The 20,921-nt window shown below is 42.0% G+C and overlaps 1 protein-coding gene across 4 annotated transcripts in view; it reads left to right on the forward strand.

Moving 5' to 3' along the window:
* The window catches only part of DTNA (dystrobrevin alpha), a 223,487-nt gene that overhangs the window by 49,223 nt on the left and 153,343 nt on the right, over positions 1 to 20,921 (forward strand). For 2 of the 4 annotated variants that reach the window (XM_048329114.1, XM_048329115.1), the window contains exon 2: positions 4,468 to 4,541. The exons of the other annotated variants lie outside the window; for them this stretch is intronic. The gene's annotated coding sequence lies outside the window, so the exon portion shown is untranslated. The remainder of the gene's footprint in view (positions 1 to 4,467; positions 4,542 to 20,921) is intronic. 4 annotated transcript variants of the gene reach the window in all.

A 20,921-nucleotide genomic window follows, 5' to 3' on the forward strand; every position in this document is an offset into this window, starting at 1 on the left:
AGTGTTAGAGTTTAAAGACTTTCGGAAAAATAATAGTCTCCAGGCTTATGTGAACTCTTTGCAGGTGAGTACATTTTCATGGAAGGGGGAATAGGTGGTGGCTGTGTGTCACGTGCAGTTACTTATAACTTGGTGGTAACTTGGACTGAATGAGCCTAATCTTTGCTGTTACACTTTTTAATATCGACTTTCATTGGAACAGTGTATTCTCTGTGAAAAAGGCATCAACTAAGAAGATAGACTGATAATTTTTCAGGCCACTCTCTTTTTCAGAAGGCGGAAATAAATTCCTTGTGCACAAAGCCTGAGCTTTGTAACTGTGCATGTAAAGTACTAAATAAGTCATTCATTGTGTTATGTCCAAGAGAAACCAAGCTTTGCCAGAAAGCAACCCCAGCCTAGCCAGGTCTGTCCATACCTATTTCACAGGTCATTAGTCCTATCCTTTTTCTGTTATACACCACTGTAGGTGAGTGCTTGGGCTTGTACTAGGCTTGACTGCCTATACTGACAGGCTCCATGCAGAGTAAGGACATAAAATTGGGTATTTCAGCCTTGGAAGAAATAGTCCTACTTGTTTTTCCATCCTGCTTCTGGTGGATAGAGCAGATAAAAAGTGTGGAAGTTTATGCAAATACTGGCCCAGTCCTTGAGGGATTTCCAGTGTTTTGCACTGTGTGCTGATGAAAAACTACACACAACTTGGTGCCTTTTGTGAGGCAGCATTGCAAGGATACTCTTGGCTTCTTGGGTGCACAGAGACTGCAGTGGTGCTGTGTAGTTCCAGGAGGTTTGCTGAGCTGTGTCCTCGTAGCTTTTGACACCAGTACTGGCTGGGAAACAGCCAGTGGCACATCAGCTCTTCAGGAAAGGATAGAGGTTACTGTGGATCTCTGGTTGAACATGAATTGGCAATGTTGAGTTGTTGCACAATAGAAAGGAAAAAAAAGAAAGCACAATATTGGGCTGCAGATGAGACCACAGCCTGCAGGGCACAATCCCCACACTGGTGAGTGGCTCAGCTGGAGTTCTGTGTTCAGTTTGGAGCACTGCTGTTGAATAAAATGCTGACTGCTTTGGATGTGGAGAAGAGGGCAGGAAAAGTGACCAGCCATCCATAGGACATACTCCAAGGGGAAACCCTGAAAGGGTTACGTTTTCTGAGCCTAAAGATGAGCAGCCTTCTCAGGCATGAGTAGGAGAAAGGCAGGTTTTCAAGCACAGATAGCACAGTACAGGCTGTTGCAAAGACAGCCAGGAATCTCTTCTCTGTGCCATGGACAAAGAGAAATGGATCTAAAATGAAACAAGGAAGATGAGGTAAACCCTAGGAAAGTTTTATCCACAAAATACCTTGCCAGTGGATCTTGTGGAGTTTCCATCACTGGAAGTGTTAGGAATGACTTTAATAAACATGAACAAAGTGTATCTGACTCTTATCTCCCAGTGGGAGGTGGATTACATATCTTTCCTACCATCCCTGTGATTTGGTGATACTGGTGATAATACTGCTCATGGAATTATTTTAATGACAGACATTCTTTCTAAATTCTGGTTGCAAAGATCTCTCTGCAGAGTGGAATGCTTTTTGCTGAGGTGCAGGAGGCACTTAATCATCATATAATTTCCTCATTTTGAAATGTTCCTTAGATAAGGCATAAACAGCTGGCTTTGCATTTCAGCTTGAATATCATTGTCCTGAAATACTTGAGGACATCACTTTGTCAGCTGCCACTTGACAGTCCATCCTAAATCTGAAACATGTAATTGGATTCTTCGGATGAAATCTGAGTTTCCTTTGAAGTCATGGGGTTTCATAGGGTAAAAATTTCACACTGAGGACAGAGTGATGTCCACTTGTATGTGCTTAGCTTTACTGTCCTAGGCAGGCCTGTTGTTTTCAGGACAGGGTTGTAACAGTGTGTAACCTTTGCTATGACAAACATTTGGCTGCAGAAGGGGGCCTTTGGAGTTCTTGTGTGGGTGAGTGAGAGCTGCGATAGGCATTACATGAGGTGAATTAATTTTTTTTTTCTTTTTTTCAGATAATGTGAACAAAACTAATTTACACCATCTGTTCTGAAATAGTAGAAAAGCAACATCCATTTTTTTTTTGCTTGATGTTTCTTTTGATAATACTTTAGTCACTCTGTATTCTCTTTAGTGTAATGTAATTTCTTCCCTTTTTCTCATTGAGGAAAGAGATGTTCTCCCACCAAATGTATTTTTATTGCCAGTGGCCTTCAGTTTGCATTTAGTATTCAAGCAACTATAGCTGCAAGTTGAATGTTTCTTCAGCTACTGGATAATCCGTCCTGATGAAATGCATGCAGAGAAGTTTCCAGGTGCTATGAATTGGAGTAGTTCCATTGGAAATACTCCGGCTTTGTTTATGCCAGTGCTAATTCAGAGCAAGGTCACTGGTCACAGATTTAGAGTAGGTGACAGTCCTAACGTCATCCTAAAAAAGACATCACATTGATGTAGATACTCAGTGTCAATCTCAGAGCTGAGAGTTAAATTTTTGTGCCTCATAATGTGTTGTTGTATTTCACATCCAGATTTCTCTGCAGGCTTTTCTTAACTGTGCCACGATGTGCCATGTGTAGGAATTGCATGTGTATACCTAAGGCTGAAGTAAGCCCACAAGAAAGCACAAACCCCAGACTTTAGGACCACCAATACGTCTGTTGTTAATAACCTTAAAATGTTATTATTATGCTAACACTAGAAACATAATTAAATTGGACTGATTAGAAACTGCCATTAGAGGGAAGAAGACAGAGGAAAACAGTTTCATCCTCACAACATCATGTTTTCATTGACCTACTTAGTGTAGGGAAGAAAATGTGTCCCTTCCCATTACAGCAGAATAGGTTTGTTCAGCAATTTTATAATGCAACTGCACAAGAGAAGACTGGATTTCCTAACCCCTCCAGGAGGATTTGGAAAGGAGAGTAATGTTATTTCACACACTTACAACTAAGATGTGTAAGTTCCTGTCCAAGCTCTAATGTTATTAGTTTAATCAATTTGGCAGAAAGCTTAGAGTAAAAAAAAAAAAAAAAAAAAAAGGGAAAAAAAAAAAGACTTGTATTCAAAGGTGAGAGGAAAAGGGCAGTGCATGGGCTGGGCAGAGGGACCTTCTGTGGGCAAATACATTTTCTTTGTCTTCATCTTCCATATTTCAAAGCCTTTGGGACTGCTGGGCTGGAAGTGGAGGAGTCCTGAACATGGGCGTGATGTACATCTCTGCAAATCCAGCACCCCTGCCCAAGCCACCAGGCAGGGAGCCACAGCTGCAGCTAAAGCACCTCCAGAGAAAAATCCTGAGTGCCCTTCCTCCTCCACAGCTGTGCCATGAGCAGGGAGTGAGATGCAGGTGTCTGCAGCTACGGAGCATGGCAGTGCTCACGGGGTAGGCAGCATGTGGGGTTTGGGGTGCAGCCCTCCTCCTCTATACTTGGGCATTATTGTGGTATTTAATGTTTGCTGTCTTATGCCTGAGTTAATAAACCATCTTTATCTGAAAATAAACACCTGCGGCTAGTCCTTTCTAGGCTGCTCAGGTCACATTCCTCCACAAGGTGTTGTTGGTAATTTGGTATTGTCAGAGGCATTAGTCACTGCCATAGTAGCTTAATAATGCACGGTAGAAGCCAGCTGGTAATTAACAAATTAGAGATATCATCTACATTTTCCTCAGATATTTCAGATGTAGCAAAAATAATTAAGAGGAGAGTGCTTTGGGTGTTTAAAGCTGTTATGTATATTTAAAATATCTTGCCATGTTCGGAAATTATTCATTGTTTTAAAGGTCAGCTGGGCTTCATCTTGCTGCTGTCCCAGGATTCAGTAATTCACACTGAAGAGTTGTGAAGTAGGGAAAGGGCCAGACTCCTGTCTTTTTCTTTAACACTTTAATTCTGCATCATTTAGCAAATTCATGCCAATGCCTGACTTCTGTGCCTGTTTTTAGGAGTGGCATGACTTTGTAGGTCTCAGCTGCTTTCTTTTGCACTTGAATTCCTTTCATATTAGAAGTGTCTTGAATTGGAAGGTTATGTTTATGTGTGTATGATGGAAAGATGAAATTGGCTTGTAATTGAAGCTAAGGAGAGAAAAAGTTAACGCAAATTGTATGAAACTGCAACGCTGGGACAGACACCACAGTATGAATGAAGGTGATGATGGGTTTCATTATGTAGTGTAACTAAAATATGCTGGTATGCACAAGCTTGCTTTAACTCACTTGGCATCTCCATATTTTATCACCAGATGGTGACCAGCAGTTTCAAACTGAGATGCTCTCAATTACCTATGTGTGATGGGTGAGCAATAGTGTACTTTGATACGTCTCCCATCCAAGCTGCTTCAGCCCAGTACTCCTTGATCCTCCTGCAGCCTGGCTCCAGGACTCAGCTCTGAGTATCACAAGCCTTTGACTCTGCTTTTTCTCCGGGGCAGGATCTGATCTGAGCACTCTGAGGCAGACGAAGCAGGGAACAGAGCAAGCGATCGGAGGAGCATCATTTCTGCGGGTAGGGTGCGGTGTTAATCTGTCTTCGTGGGGAGTGCTTGGGTACTGGCAGTGGCTTTAAGAAATACGATTTATGTTTGAAAACATTCTTCTCGGAGATAAAAAAAACGCTTCTGAAAATGTCGCTGGGTGCTTTTTGATACAAAGTGCAGAGGTTTTGTCAGACAGTAACAGTTCATGTTGCGGCTTTGAACTCATGGTACAGTTGTGAGCAGCTGTACTATGTAATGAAAAGCAGAGAAGAATCTGCCCTGTAATACCTTTGCTCTTTGCTACATTTAGTCACCTCCACAGTGATGGAAGAGCACTGGGGATTTCAAAACATGTTTTTCTGAAGCTTATAAAAGAAAAGGAATTCCATATGCAATTTCTGTGAAGATTTTTAGTCTCTTAGAGGCAGGCTGAAGCATTTTGAGTCCTTCCCAATACCTTTTGCTACTAAAGCACAGAGAGTAGAGGTAGAAAAAGGCTGGTAAGTTATTCACACAACACTGTTAACAGTGTAGACTTGTTTTGTGCACCCTGAATTCTCTTTTGTTGTTCTGGGTGACTTTTGCTTGGAGTCTTTCTGGTAGCTTTGTACTGACTGTTGCCTCAGCAGAAAACTTTCCCTGTTTGTACTGTATAACAGTAGAGCATGAAAGTGCAGGCGACACTGAGTCACACAGCATGCAGACACAGTGAGAGAGCGATGCTGCTGATTGCACAGGGCTGGGTGAGAGCTGACACCCGAGAGGGAGGCAGAAACACAGGAGCATGCGAGCCTTTACCTGCGATCCTGCAGAGTGCTGAGAACCGGCCTCACGTGTCCCAGCCTGGTGCCAACAGCACTGCAGGCACATTTTGGACATTTCCTGCTCCTTCCACTGTCCACACCAAGGAGCCTGTTGAATGCACCACTTTGCTGGTTTTGTTGGTATTCCTGGATTTCCCCCAGTGCAGTGCAAGGGCAGGGTGTATGGGTGGTCCTACCTGGTTCTGTCCCAGCCTGTGAGGTGGCAGCTTGGCACACACACAGGCCTGGCAGGGCTCCTGGCATCCACAGCTGAGACATGGCTGGACAGTCTCACCTGCATATCTCTCCCAGTGACAGAACAGTGTTTCCTAGTGCAGGAGCTGTTCCTGCAAGCAGGGCCTTGCAGTTCATCCAGGGATTACAAGGCACATCAAATTTTACTACAGTTTTCATCTCCCTGAAGCCCTTAATATACACAAACAATTACACAGACTTCATAATGATTATGGCCTCTTAAACTGCTGTATAAATATTGGTACTACATTTTTAAAATTATTTTTTACCCTTGGTGTTAATTCAGTTCATGACCTTCACACTTCAGGTTTTAAAATGCCACTACCTTCCATAGAAGACTAGATTGATATTGAGGGGAATGAAAATAACTACCATAGCAAGGGGGAAAAAAAGTTTTATTTCTTCAGTCTGATACAGTTCATGTAATCGTGGAAGGTAGGTGATGTCTTTAATACCTGTCACTCCTTTGTACTGATCCTTTCAAAATATTTGGACACAAGTCATGGTGCTTTCTGTTCACCTGGGAGTGAAGAAAGACATTCAGTCTGAATGTCCTTAGTTGCTGCTTTTCTCACATTACGTTTTGGGTTACTATTTCTGCAAAGAGGCTATACAGAAATCCCAGAGCAATTTAAGCCTCTAAGATTTCTCCATTCTGTAGTTTATTTTGACAAAATAATATTCATATAGCTCTGTATTAATGATTATTGTGATACTTGGATATTGCATTCAGAACACTGCATTTCAGTACAATTGCTCAAAACCAAGCTTTATATAGGTAAAATATATTATTTGCTGCATGCCTTTTATTCTGAACAAATTTATAACTTCTAACTGCGTAATTTTCTGGAAAAAAGGCCCCTTACTTTTAACACATTTTGTTCTGTGCTGTTTTCCTCCACTGTTTAAGTCAGAATTAGGCTGTCCTCTTCATATTTTATTTTTATTTTATATTTGGGAAGCAATAAGCTAACCTGTGTGTTCTGTGTTCAGTCTGGATGAATGAGAAGTTCCACAAAGACTGCTACTCACTGGCTGATCACTGCACTTGCAATTTGCTTTTGCTGTTAAAAATGCTGAGGCCCTTCAGCTGAACAATTTGGTTCTGAATGCAGATGGCTAAGCTGAAAAACCTTTTTTTTTTCTAGGTTTTGGCACTAATAAATGAGATTCAAGAGTCCCCGCCAGGGTTGTATGGGCAGTAGTAGAAGTTCTGAAGAAGCTGTGAGGAATTTTGGTTGAATTTGGGGGTGATCTGCTGTTAAGAGTTCAATGCTCTGCTTACTCCATGCTTACAATATTTCCTTTTACTTCTGACAGCAAAGCAAAATGTCATTCCCAGCCACTGCCTCAATGTCTTCCCTCACTAAAACAAAACAACAGGTGACTAGATCTTGAAGTGTCACATCTGACATATTTGGCAGTTGTTTTCTGCTTCTTGATGGTGCTGGGATATGAACTTGAGGTCATCCCAGCTGCTCTGGCCTCTGCCCACTGAAATAAAGATTGCCTGGTTTAGTCATTGCTATTTGCTGAGGCTGCTTTTACACGTGCATTTACTCTGTTTAGGGGATCCCAAACTCTGCATGTAAAGATCTGTGTTGGCATCTTGCAGTGAGAGTTTCCCTGCCCATAGGAACCCAGGCTTGTGTATGTATGTTTTTGAAACAAATGGTTGTGGTGATACATGCAGGCTTATCTGCTCAGCCTTTTCATCTGAATGGAGCCTTCCACGATGAATTGACGGGATGAAAAATTCAGTCCATCCTGTTTAGAATTGCACGTGTTTATTCAGTCCTTTGTTAAAGCTGGTGCTGTTATTTGTGCACGGTTTTTGCTTCCATGTAAGTTTTATTATACTTTGATCTCCTGTAGCACCCAACAAACTTTTAAAAACCACTTACCCAGAAACCATTGTTTCACTGCAATTATAAAAGAATATGCATATGAATCACAAATGAGACTATTACCCAACAAGATATTCCTAGAAATAGGAGAGCACTTACATGCAATACAACACATTAATCATTTATAAGGAGTCAGTTATTAAAATGATTTTTTTTTAATACTCTGGATGTGAGGATGTGAAAAGCCTGTTCACTGAGGATGGTTGTGGGCTTTTGAAACTTTCTAAGTTTTCATCCTCACATTCTTGTCACAGATTTGAAAAGCAAAAGCTCAGATATAGTAGTTTGGGTGACTCCAGGTTAAGGTACTTCTAGACTGGGTATATATGTATGCATGTGTATATTCACATACATGTGTACAGATAAATTCAACAAGCTTTTGTCTTTAAGAGAAGTTCACGGTGTGCTTGGTGCTTCTTAATTTCTACAGAACTTCTCATGATCAAAGACGTTGTCTTCTGAGACACTTTCGCAGTCAGGATCTGTGGTCATCTGTGGTTACAAGCAGACCTCTCAAATGACCAGAAGTCTGATAAATCAGGCTGAGTTACCGTTTCTTCACAAGGCTTTATCCTGGGGCTGGCTTTAGACATGCACACTTCAAATAATGGAACGGGAAAGGAAGGGAAAGGAAGGGAAGGGAAGAAGAAAGCTTCAAAAAATCTTGTTTTGAATTGCCTGCATGAAGGTGTAGTGTCCCCACTCCCCATTCAGACGTAGGACATGTGTCTGCAGACAGCAACATGAGCTCCCCTCTGTGCCTTCCCCAGGCTGATGGGATGTACTCCCAACACCAGTCGAGCTGCACAGCTCACTTAGCACCACACTGTGCCCAGTGACAATGCACAGCATTTTAGCAACTGCTGAAGCTGAAACCAACCTGCTGCCTTGTACCTGCACAGCTCAGGGAGGAAGCAGAGAAATTGGGGTCTGTCAATCATGGCCCATGGAGACATTCCTGGGATGGTACACATTCGTGGTGAAGGCAGAAGAGTGAGAAACCTTTCCAGCACAGGGTCTGGTCTGACTCGTGCTTTTGGAGTAGAAATATTAAGAATTCTGTCACCACTGGGCAGAGATGCAGAGCACTCTTCCCTGGGCATCTCTGCCTCTGCTCCCCTGCTTTGGAGGAGAAACAGGCCAAAGGAAAGGACCAGCTGCAGAATGCAACTGTTTTGAAGCAGCTTTCCTCTCCATTAGTAGAATGAAGGTACAGTCTGGGTCATTTAATTTCCCATGTTGATGTAGGCAACAAAGAGATATGTGGTGGGAAATTATTCGCCATGTCTCATAACTTATCTTTTAAATAAAGAGCAGGACATTCCAAATATTGCAGGAAGTGGCAAAAGCAGCAGGAGAGAACAGATTCAACACTTGTAAACTGTCTCCTTTTTTAAGTGCTAAAGTTTGGGCAAAAGAAACAGCCGTTTTTCTAGGAAGAAAAGTCTGTGCAACAAATAAGTTAGTTCCCACCTAAATCCCTTCTACTTGTCTTGCTGGAAAATGCAGCAGTTGTGATTCCTGTAGCAGTATTTTAAATGACAGGCGTATTTAAATGAGTTTGTCTAGTGAAACTTGGCTAAAACTATCACATCAGCAGGATGATACCATGTGAGCTTTACAATTTAAACCAAATCTGTTTTGGCTCTGATATCATCCTCAGCCCCATTGTGATGAATACCCCAGCTGGTTCATGCTCTGTGCTTTGAGATCATTCTGTAGTGATTCTTCTGTTTCTCCCATTTTCATGACCCCTCCATAGGCCAAAGTGCTGCATGTATGTGCCATTCACAGACTCTCTGGTTGAGGAGTGATGATAGAAAGGCATTCCCTCTTGTTTTCACTGGACCAGCTGCATTCTTGAATAAACTGGATGGTGTGGTTGTGGGACAGGGAGGGGATATGGTCTTTGACAGAGACCTTGAAAGTGAAGGTATTCCAAGATGGCTTTATGATTTAGCTTTCCTCATGGGATCAAATGCCAAAAGAGATCAGACTGTCTGTTAAGAAAAGAAGCCCGCACTCTTCTGACAGCTACTGCTCTTTGCCCCAATGGCTTTTTGGAAAACACATCCATTCATTCATAAATGCATTCCTTTTTCACTCATTAAATAGTCCTGTTTATGCTCTAGAAATATGGGTGGCAGGAGACAGTGCATTACATACATAAAATTTCCATGGCTTTAAATGCAATATTACCTTTTGTGTCTGATTTTCAGAGATGTTGAGCATCTCTAACTCTGAAGGCCAAGGAAAGTCCACATGGCAGTCACGCATTACTCTCTTTACCAGATATCTCCTGTTCTGTTTTTCAATGCCAGACCTTAGTACTCGCAGTTCAACTGTTTATTGAAGGTGTATTTCTTATCTTATGTCTCCTGTTCATCAAATCTTGTACTTGTAATTTATCCTTATTTTATGCTGCCATATGCATGATCCAGAACAACAGTTCTTTTGACCCTATAAAAAATTGATGGGTAGAATGGCTCACAAAAGAATCTGCACTGGAAATCTTATTAAAAGGGAAATTCAACTAGTTATTACAAAATTGACAGTCCGATTCATTCGCCTGTCCAGGGCGGAATGGAAGGTCAACTAAGATTTGAACCTTGGTAAGGAAGTGTCACTTCATATTAGTGTAACAGGCACTCCAAAGATAGGATCACCCATTACTGAAGGTAAGAGGTGCAAAAACCCACTTATGGACATAAAAGCAACATGCTGTACAAGTATGGTTATTGAGTAGAGCATTGGTATTGTAATCTCTCAAATGACAGCTTTATCTGACTGTAATTTATCATGAAGTGGAGTTTCTGGTGTGTCAGGGGTTCTCTTGACCTGATGCAAGAACTTTACAGCTTAACTTTATGACCTCAGGAAATTACATTGGTTATCACAATCCTAAATGTAGTCTTCCCCAGCCTGAAGATACTAAAATTTTTGTAATACCCACACAACGGAAACTTAAAAATTCTAAAACTTCGTCTTTTTATCATAGCTTACACACACAAACACATTGAAGTGTCTTAAGAACATATCACAAGCTACTTGTTTGTTGGGTTTTTTTTGAGTTAGCAGAAAATAAGTCAAGCTCTTAAATCTTCACCAGTTTTCACTTCATTGGAGTTGTTCTGAGAATTGTAAACAGTACATTCAGAAATTAGTTCCTAGGTGGGATCTTCTGTGTCCTACATGTGTCCCTCCAGAAACATTTTAGGTCTGTCCAGTGAATTAAGGAAGGACAGTTCAGTGCCGAGTGCTCCTTTTAGTCATACAGATAGATCTGAGGTACAGTCCTGACCACACTGTCATCACATGGCTCTGGAAACACTCATTTACTGCTGCAGAAGAAGGAACTATTTTGTTCCTCTTTCTCCAGAGGTTGGTTTATGTGAAACCTGCTCCAGTTTTCCTTACAGCATGCTGATAGGATTGCCTGTTGCTTGTCCAGGGATCCTATTTCTTGCAGCTAATCTGAACATGCATCTCAGGTTTCTTTTCAGTCTGCTGAAATACGACTGTGATAATTTTATCTCGACAGCCTGTACGGCTCCACTCGTATTCAAGCGTCAGTCTGACTGGCTGTGGGTTTCAGGCACATGACCTTGGGAGAGGTACAGACTGTTCATGTTGTGAAAGCCTTCTCTGTCAGGGCGATGTGCATGTGTCTGGTATAGCTTTGTAAGGACATGGCAGACACAAGAAACTGTCCTTGTTTCGGTGTCTCTCACTGGCCAGGCTGGCCACAGAACAGTTTTACTGGGCTTGTCCAGGTTCAGCTGGCAGCTCTGCTCGCTCTCTGCTTCCCTCCTGGTTTTATTTTACTGCCTGTTTTCAGCTCAGTGGAGGGTAGTTGATAGTGTAGTCTGTGATAAATAAAATATGAAAATTCCTGACTGTGTAGTAGATTGGTAGCACCACCAATTAGGAAAGTTGCCCAGCAGTTCTCATTATAGTACCTTATAGTTTTTCAGAGTATTTGTAAAACTTTTAACGTTTGAACTGAAATTTTTCTAGCCAGCTGTTTTCCTCAGCCAGACTATTTTTGGAATATTTTAGCAAAAGTGATTCAGTAAGACTGAGAACAAGGCAGGCATAAAAATAAGTTGGGTTTCTTCACATTTAAAAAAAACCTTGGGTTATTTTCTTTGGTGTGCTTTAGTGTTCTGTTACATTGGAACAAGGATCTAAACTTCAGCAGAGCACATGACCTTTGCACGAGTAGTACTTCTCTTATTTGTCCCTGTGGAAATCTGCCCGCATTTGGCCTGTACCGTAGCCCTCAAGGGAAAACAAATCCAGAGCACCTTATCCATGTTAAGAACTGGCTGCAGGTGAAGATCATTGATGGAACCAGTCTCTCTACAGGTGCTGGAGAGCCTCCAAGCGTGCTTATGGCACCCACGTTGTTCCTTTGTCCTTGAGCAGTTGTCAAGGTTTCTTCTGTATTTGTCTTCATGTGGCTTCGGGTACACAAGTGTGTACTGAGAAGTCAAATACTGTACTGTAAGTCTTGCACACACCGAGGGCAATGCTGCAGCTTCACAGGCAGCATGAACTTTGACATCTCCAGTCTCTTAAACACCAAGGCTGCTAAAGCAAACTAGCACACAGCATTGTTGTTACTGAATTGCTCAGGAGTAATTCTGCATATAGTGTGTCATTGTCCTTGTTTTGTGGAGTAAAGGTGACAGAACCTCCAGTTTCTTTGTAGTAATTACACTGCTTAGCATTCAACAACATTGATTGAGGATCCCAAAGGACACTGGGCTTCCCCATCTTTCTCACATGAGGTATACATAGCATCTATGCTTCTGGCAGCATTCCGGTAGGACAAGCAGGGAGTAGGAGAGGGATTCTTCTTGTTCTTGGACGGCGCTGTGTCGGGGGAAGGAAAGTGGCTTACATTCTAAGTTCATTTCCATTTTGATTTATGAAGCACTGCTTTTCCAAACGTCTGGGTTTTTCCATACTTGCATACTTAGCTGAACAGATGTCACAGGGAAAAGGACAAACAGAGGGAGAATAAATATGTGAATATTTTGAAACCTTTGTTATGGCGCATTGGGCCAATACTGAGTAGAAAATAATCCTGCTGTCATCAGTGTGTTTGATGTTAGGATTACACCTCTGCTCAGTTCTGCATTTTTTGTTGTTGCTGTTCTCTTTTAGCAATCTCTCTTTTCTTCAGAAAGAGCCTTTTGATTCAATGTCTGTTTTGTTCAGTTTGGTCAAATGAATGTTATTTCCTACTTAGTAAATGCCCCATGCTTACTGTATTTTATTCACATGAGTAGATTTGCTTAAGATCAATGTGAATATTTCATAGTGGGGATAGCAAAGAGTTAATGTTTTTTACCAGGCTGCATAATACTTCTGGATACATTTCTCTATTGATCCTCCAATCCTCTTATATCTGCCTAAATAAGTTCTTTATGATGGAAAATAACTTTGCAATTTATAATGCTGTGAGATCACTTTCCCCTCAGAAGATCACCTTTATATAGTCCTTCTTGGCTTTCAGACTCAGTGCTCCTGCTTTGGTTTCCTCTCTGGTAGTAATGGTTTAAGGATAAATCATAGGCAGAGTTTGCAGGAAATCGTGCTTTTTACAAACTCAACTTGTACCTGATGAAAACACAAACAAAATTCTGGCAAATGGGAGTTGTAGCATCTTAAAGAGATGCGTAAATCAACAGGTCCTCCCCCCAGTTTTCTGTAATAACAAGGCTTTGAGATGTTTTCCGGACCTCTGTCATAAGATTTTCTGTGTTTGCTTGTCATGCATTCCACTTCACTGGACCCCATGTTTCTTGACTGCTCGATGAGAAATGTCCTGGCCAGGGCATAAAGAGCATGGAGAGGGTATGAGTATGTCTCAGTGACTCCACTCTACAAACAGTTTCCAAAGTTATAAAATAATTCATCAACTGGACAACTAAAAATAGCATAGTTGAGTGGTGCATTAAAGACATGGCCTTTTATTAGTGTGAGGCAGATTCTCCAGCTACAGAGGAATACATGCTTGGAAACAAGTAAAAAGAAGACATCCTACATCCCAGCAATTTATTCCAGACAAAGGTTGCCTTTCTGACGTCTTCAGGGAAACTGTCAGTTGCACATACTTTAATTTGTGTCGTGACCCACAGGCCTTGGTATAGCAATGTATTAAGGGGTTCAGAAAGCTGTGCTGAACTCAGTCATTATTTCAACTTAAATCTTACCGGAATAAATGGATTACCAGCTGCTTAGACAAAAATATTTCAATTAAGACAGGAGAGTAACTGGTGAATTCCATGGATAAACATTTTTCCCATGTAATAATGCAGGAAAATTGTTAACTTCGTGTTACAAAAAGGAAGGGTGCTGAACAGCATGAGCTGATGTGCAGATACGAGCAACTGTGAGTTTATATTGCTGTTGCAAGTGGTTTCGTGTGTACAGAAATAACTGCTGTGCAGGCCAGGCTGGGTGCCAGAGTCATCTTCTCTGCTTGTATGGTGCTGAGGTTGCCAGCACTTACCCTAAAACTGACATAGCTGTTGGCATAAGCCGAGACTCACAGTGTTCACTCTGATGTCTGAACTATAATGCAGTGTATAGGCGACTTCAGTACAAAAGGAGCAGCAGAGATACAAATCTTAGTGTCTCTGATGAGAAGTAGCAGCTGGGTGTTCGCTAGCGGCCAGAGAGGGGACTGGGAGATCAGAGCACAAGCAGGATTTTTCTGTTGGTGTCCTGCCACTTGCCAGGTGCTCTGACCAGAGCCTTACCACAGCATTTAGTTGGGATGAGTCCAGAGGAGGGCCACAAAGTTGGTAAGGGGATTGCAGCACCTCCCATGTGAAGACAGGCTGAGAAATTTGGGACTGTTCGGCCTGGAGAAGAGAAAGGTTGCATGGAGACCTCACAGCAACCTTCCTGTACCTGAAGGGGGCCTGCAGGGAAGCTGGAGAAGCGCTCTTCATCAGGAACTGTAATGACAAGACAAGGACTAATAGGTACAAATTGAAAGAGGGGAAATTTAGGTTAGGTATATGGAAGAAATACATAGATGGTGAAGCACTGGAACAGGTTGTCCAGAGGGGCTGTGGATTCCATCCCTGGAAGCGTTCAAGGCCAGGTTGGATGGGGCTCTGAGACCCTGGTGTAGCAGAAGGTGTCCCTGCCTTTGGTGGAGGGAGTTGGAACTAGGTGGTCTTTAATGTCCCTTCCAACCCAAACCATTCTGTGATTCCATGATTTTGTTTGCAAACAGAATTCAGGTTGCTGTGTACAGATGGATTCAGAGAAAAAGACTTGAAAGAAAAAAAAGGTCCTAGATCCAAAAAAATTTACTATCTTGGCTGTGCAATTGGAAATAAAACTCTGTGACAGTCACTCTCCAGTTGTATTAATCGAGTGGCCTTTAAGCAACTAAACCATTCCGATGATCAGCTGGGAAGTGGAGTTAGGATGTCAGCTCAAGTAGACTCACTCTGCTGACACTAAACATAACTTTGGAAATGAAACTTTGCCTCTGGCTGCATGATAAAGGAACGAAAACTCCCACTCTCAGATAAAGTATGTAGTTCTCAGGATATGTGATACCATGAGATGTGCTGCTCATCCCAGGAATTTACACCTTATGCAGCAGAACAGAAAAAAACAATATAGGCACAGCATGAAGAAATGAGATACTGCTCATTCACAGAAAGTGCCACTGCATATGTCATCAGTCGATAGCCTGCACAGCAACTACCAAAACTACTTTGGAAAATACCGTGTTGTTTGAGGTTTTTCTAGCTAAAAGACACTTTCAGTCCTTCTACACTCAGGAACAGAAGCTAGTATTTTGTACAGCATCTTTGTTTTCATACTCTCCTAGGATGTGTCCTACCTTATTTCCACCTCTTTTCATTTGATAACCTCTGTTTGGAATTAAGGGTACTTGAATGTGAAATACGGATTCTTAGAGAAGCTATTAAAACTGAAGTTTACCTTTTATGAGGCAAATCAGCCTTTATGAGTTCTGTTTATGCATTGCCTTGGCTTGCCAAAGAGTTTTGTTTGTATATATCCCAGAGCATGGCAATTTCTTGGACAGGGTCATTTCTGTCTTTGTTTCTTGCTCCAAGCATATGGTCAGTGCTGGAGAAGAAGGCCAGAGTTTGCCCTAATTGGGTCAGATTCTGGCTTCTAAGAGCACCTTAGTGTTCAGTTCATTTAAAAAAAAAAAAAAGTGCAGAAACAGTGAGTATAAAGGATATAATCTCCATCAAAGTAGCTTTAGGTCTGAGCAACCCATCAGGATTCTCACTTATGGATATGGAGGATATGCATTTAAGATTGCAAGGAAAGCTGCAATTCTTTCAGATAAATCAGCTGCTCTGATTACCATTATTATTAATACTTTTGAGAGAAAATCTGATTTGGAAATGGGCTTTTTTAAGCAGCATGTCATTTTTACATCATTTTGGAAAGAGCTCTGGCATCCAGATTCATATATCTAGCTGAAGAGGTGGAGACCTCAACATACTAAATAACTCACTGACTGAGACGCTGTTCTAGTAAACACACCAGAGAGATTCCTCTGGCACCAGGACAAGCTGGGATGGCACAGCACGTGTCCATACCACTGAACTCAGTCTCTTAGGGTAGGGTGGCCACAAGCAAACAGCCTGCTGGAAATGTCTCTGGACTCTGCAAACTCCCAAATTCTGCCCAGGAGCCCTCTGGAGGAAGGAGGGCTGTTTAGGGCCAAAACCGTGCCAGGGACGCTGTGGTGCTGTAGCAGTGCAGGCAACAGCTCCAGCTCTCAGGAGCGTGTCCTTGCCCGGTTTCACTTACTAATATAGACATATTCTTATCAGGGAGATGGGACCAAATAAAGAAGAAACCATGGTTTGGTTGCTGTCACTCTCCATGGTGTTGCAAGATGTGGCTATAAACCCTGTTGAATGCTGTAAGAGGTTATTGAATAATTCTGGGCAACCTGCCCCCCTAACAGCTCCCGAGTTAAGCTGGAACAAATCTGCTCTGGGAAAAGCCAGAGCCCAGCTTGACTGCTTTTCTTCTGCTGGGCAGGATCTTGCTGTCAGCAGGGTTTTCCAAGACACATTATACATTTGCTTTCAAAAGCCATGAAAATATTTGTGGGGAAATCTTGACATTGGATATAAAAAAGTTTATCTCCTGGGCCCAGCACTATACTCGGTGTGCTGCAGTAAATCACTGAAGCCCTAATTTCTGGCATTAATTTTTTTTTTTCCAATTCCTCTATATCTGGAATTCTGTTTCCTCTGTTTCCAAAGAAGTATTTTTATTGGTACCTTTTATTGGTACCTCAGTGCACATAACATGGTGATATTACTGTGGTTTAAGTAACAACACGTAGCTCCGTTGTCCCCGCGTTGCCAGATATTACCAATGTATGTGTGCAAACAGCTAAACAATCCAAGTGGGACAAATTTGGTTTTGGAAGGAGACTGAGCTTCCAGGGCTTGTCAGCATCCATTCCAATAGATCCAAATTGCGTCAGGATGTGCTTGTATGCAGATGTGAGAGAAATCACAGTGAGGAGGTGAACTGAAGGACTGGCACTGCACAGCTTTCATTCCTTTTCAGAGGAGTTTTCCTGAGTCATGGCTGTGAAGGAAATATTTGTTGATGTGCACGATACTAAGCAGACAATTCCACACAGACTGTTAAAGTTAACTGCACAAAGTTTGTATCCATTTTTAAGTGTAATGTGAAGATCTGTTTGCTGGTTGCCCAAGTTGTTGTTTTCAAATACTGTAATAATGGGCATTGTGGGAAAGCTTAAACATAGTAGTGCTGCCCGTCCTGGTTCCACCTGTCTCACTGATGACCGCAGGGATGGAGCGCCTCTCATATGAAGACAGGCTGAGAGAGTTGGTGTTGTTCAGCCTGGAGAAGACTCCAGGAAGACCTTGGAACAGGCTTGTGGTACTTAAAGGGGATCTGCAAGAGAGCTGGAGAAAGAGAGAGAGACTTTTTACAAGGGCATGTAGGCATAGGACAAGGGAGAGGGAATGGCTTTAAACTGAAAGAGCTTAGGTTTAGATTAGATATTAGGGAGAAAATCTTTACTGTAAGGGTGGTGAGAAACTGGAACAGGTTTCCCAGAGAAGTTGTGGATGCCCCTCCCTGGCAGTGTTCATGTCCAGGTTGGAAGGGGCTGTGAGCAACCTGGTCTAGTGGAAGGTGTCCCTGCCCGTGGCCTGGGGGATTTGAACTACATGATCTTTAAGGCCCTTTCCAACACAAACCATTTTATAGTTCTGTGTTACCCACAATATCCAAAGGCTTAAGGAAAAAAAATTCACTGCTGTGTAGGCCAACTGAAACTGCTGAGCACTCTGCAGTTTAATCATAACAATAAACATAGTGACATTTTTAGGGATGTAGATTTATTTCTTTTCTTAGAAATAAATTCTGTGCTGAGTAAGCAGGCTACTTCTGTAGTTTCCTTGGCATAAATCAAAAATTTCATTTGACGTATAGATGAGATTCATGCTTTGGGGTAAAGTTTCTAGTTTAATTTGCAAATATTTCCATTTTCCTTGGGCACAAGAATCCTTCCGCTCATCCTCCTTCAGTCTGGTAATGTGGGAGCTTTGGTTTCCAGTTCAGTGTTCATAGTTTCATGCTTCTACAATTAACACTCCCATAGTGTGATCAAATGAAGTTTTGGATGATGGTGATTCTCCATGTAATTTGCCATCATTGGGTTTTTAAAGTCTCAGGCAAAGCAGAACTGTTGTATCCAGCTCAGGACTTGATCCACAGCCTAATATGGATGTAGAATGTCTCTGGCCTCAGCCTCTCTGAGCATGTTCAGAGCCTGCCAGGATCTCACTTTGGACTGTTTGCATGATGAATTCATCCAAAGCAGTAAACAAAATGTCGTTAATGCTCTAAATAGACTGCCCTGTTTCCTGGGTTCTCTGTGGTTCAGCTGTTATTTAACTTCAACAACACAATTTTTTTCAAATCAGAAAATTAGTGCTTCAGCTTTTTGTTGCATCTGTGCAGGGACATATAGCAGAACTGTGGCACTGTGAAGCATCTGTTTTGCTTATAAACTGAACTTTGAAGATAATTTTAGCTCTTCTTTAACGTTGCTATTGTCCTAGCATTTACAAATTCCCTGCTTTTAATGCTTACCCTGAGAATTATGTTGTAAATGTAGTGCTATCATGCTGGAAAGAACTGAGCAGTTCCTGGGTAGGACATCAGTAGTCCTGGGCAAGCAACTCCGAGTGGCCCTGTTCGAGCAGGGGGTGGGAGCAGATGACCTGCAGAGGTCCCTCCCAACCCCAGCCACTCGGCAGGTCTGTGGCACAGTTCAGTTGCTGCCTCCAGAAGATTCCTCCTGTTCCTGTGAGAGCAGCCACCTGAGTGTGGATGTTAACCACCTACTTAATTTTTCCATTGTTTATAGTTGCCAAGGAAGAAGATTAAAACTCAAAGTCTCTCTCTGGTGGCATTGTCTCCCTAGGAGACCTTGGATCTGCATTCTCTGACCATGGTGTGTGGCCATATGGGTCAGCTGGTAGCGGGGGATCTGGACATGGCACAGCAGCCCACCTCAGTGGTTTTAAAAAGTAATACTATCTGTAGGAGAAGTCCTGTGGGTCCTAGGATGTGAACCAGTGTGTTCCAATTTCTATAAAAATACAGTCCAAAAAGAAGAAAAAAGACATTCCCTCTGGAATGTTATTTCTGGCCCTTGTTTGTTTGTGTTAAATGGAAGAGCTAAGGGGAAGAGACTTGTTTCTCCATTTTACCCAATGCCCTTGAATAGGAGGGATTCTCTTGCTAAGTTTTGTCTCTGACAACTACAGCTGGTAATCAATTCACCAGGTCCCCCCACTTGTGCTCCAGTGTATCGAACCTGAGAGTCATCGAAGAATTACACAAGCTGCTTTGTTTTTGGAGGTCTGAATTACCTTCAGGGAATTGCTGGACCTTCTGAAGTAGTAAGAAACTCTTCCATAGTTTCGTGTGGCTGATCTCTGATCACTGTTAATCATGTGCTTTAAGTGTTCTAGTTGCTTTCCTTGTCATGGAATTAGTAACCACCAAGCCCTATTGGTGTCCTCAGCATTTCCTTTGTAATGGCTTTGGAGTCATTACCCAATCCACTTAATTGCTATTAAGACCAAATGCAGGGGGGGAAGATACAGCCAACCACTACCACTACTCAGAGAGTAAGAGTTCAGACTGGAAAAATCTGTGTATTTGGATTGAGATGGAAATTGTGTTGTTTCTCCTGCTATCCCCAGCAGAATTATCTAAGTTACTGTTTGGAAGATGGGGAATGTAGGGGGGGTTTGTATGAAATTCATCTTTAGAAAAGAGTTAATCAACTCTTGAAGACTAAATTATTTGGTACTGCATTTGGTTTTCAGGTTTTTTCGAAACTTAATAGATCTTTGATCTAACTAAATCTTAGATTATTTCTCCCGTCATTTCATTCTTTCCTGGTGTATCTCTAGCCCCAGACTAGACACCACTGAACATACAACATTGCTGGCATATAAATACTTTGGAGAGGGACCTAGTTTAGGGTGAAGACTGTGAGACATTCCTGACAACTAGCAGGAAAAAAAAGTATTAAAAAAAAAAAGCATTAAAATTTTTTTGTCTCTCTAGTCCTTAAAAATGGCAAAGTAGTTCTTGATTTTATCCAACCATTACTGAGTTCTTATGTAGCAGTAGGGGTAACCCATAGTGTTGTAGGTATTTTTCTTTTGTTCTCACCAATGGTCATGTAAACACATGGGTATGTGCTTTACTCTATTCAGGTAATTGACTCTGCTAGGAAAGAAGTGCTCAAATGCCCTTACTAAATGTCTTGTTTTGTCCTCAGTTTCCTTGAATTAGAAGATATTTATTTGGTACCCTCATTCACTAACCAGTTGTAAATGAAAATAAATTATTGTCTCATTTTTAACATCAACTTTCTGGGTTTTTTCCATAGGCTAGGATTTGGGGCTCTAGCACAGCCTTGTGCTAGAATGAACTATGCTGTGCTTGAATGGTCTTACGGTTTAAATGGGCCAGGTCAGTTGAATATTCAGTGTGCAAAGCTAAATTTACCAGTCCCTTAAGTAATATGACATCTTTGAAAAACACAGATAAGGTGTTTTTGTAATTCAGCCTTTTCTCTTGACAGCATACTTTTAAAGGACAAAATAAATAGGCGATTAAGGAAAACGGTTTCTGACCGATGTTCAGCCTTGGAAAGCTTCTTACTGCCCTGCCTATGAATCAGGAGGGTACCAGGGTTTATCTCCTTGGAGCACACACACACACCTCCGCCTCCTCATAAATCTGCTGCTCGGTAGGTCGGCTCCCTGGGAGCTGGATCCATCCCTGTGGGGCTGTGGGACTGGCAGGGCTGCGTGGTGGCCTGACTCTTCCTCTGTCGTGCTCT

This window comes from Corvus hawaiiensis, chromosome 26 (genome assembly GCF_020740725.1).
Source record: "Corvus hawaiiensis isolate bCorHaw1 chromosome 26, bCorHaw1.pri.cur, whole genome shotgun sequence".
Classification (NCBI taxonomy): Eukaryota; Metazoa; Chordata; class Aves; order Passeriformes; family Corvidae; genus Corvus; species Corvus hawaiiensis.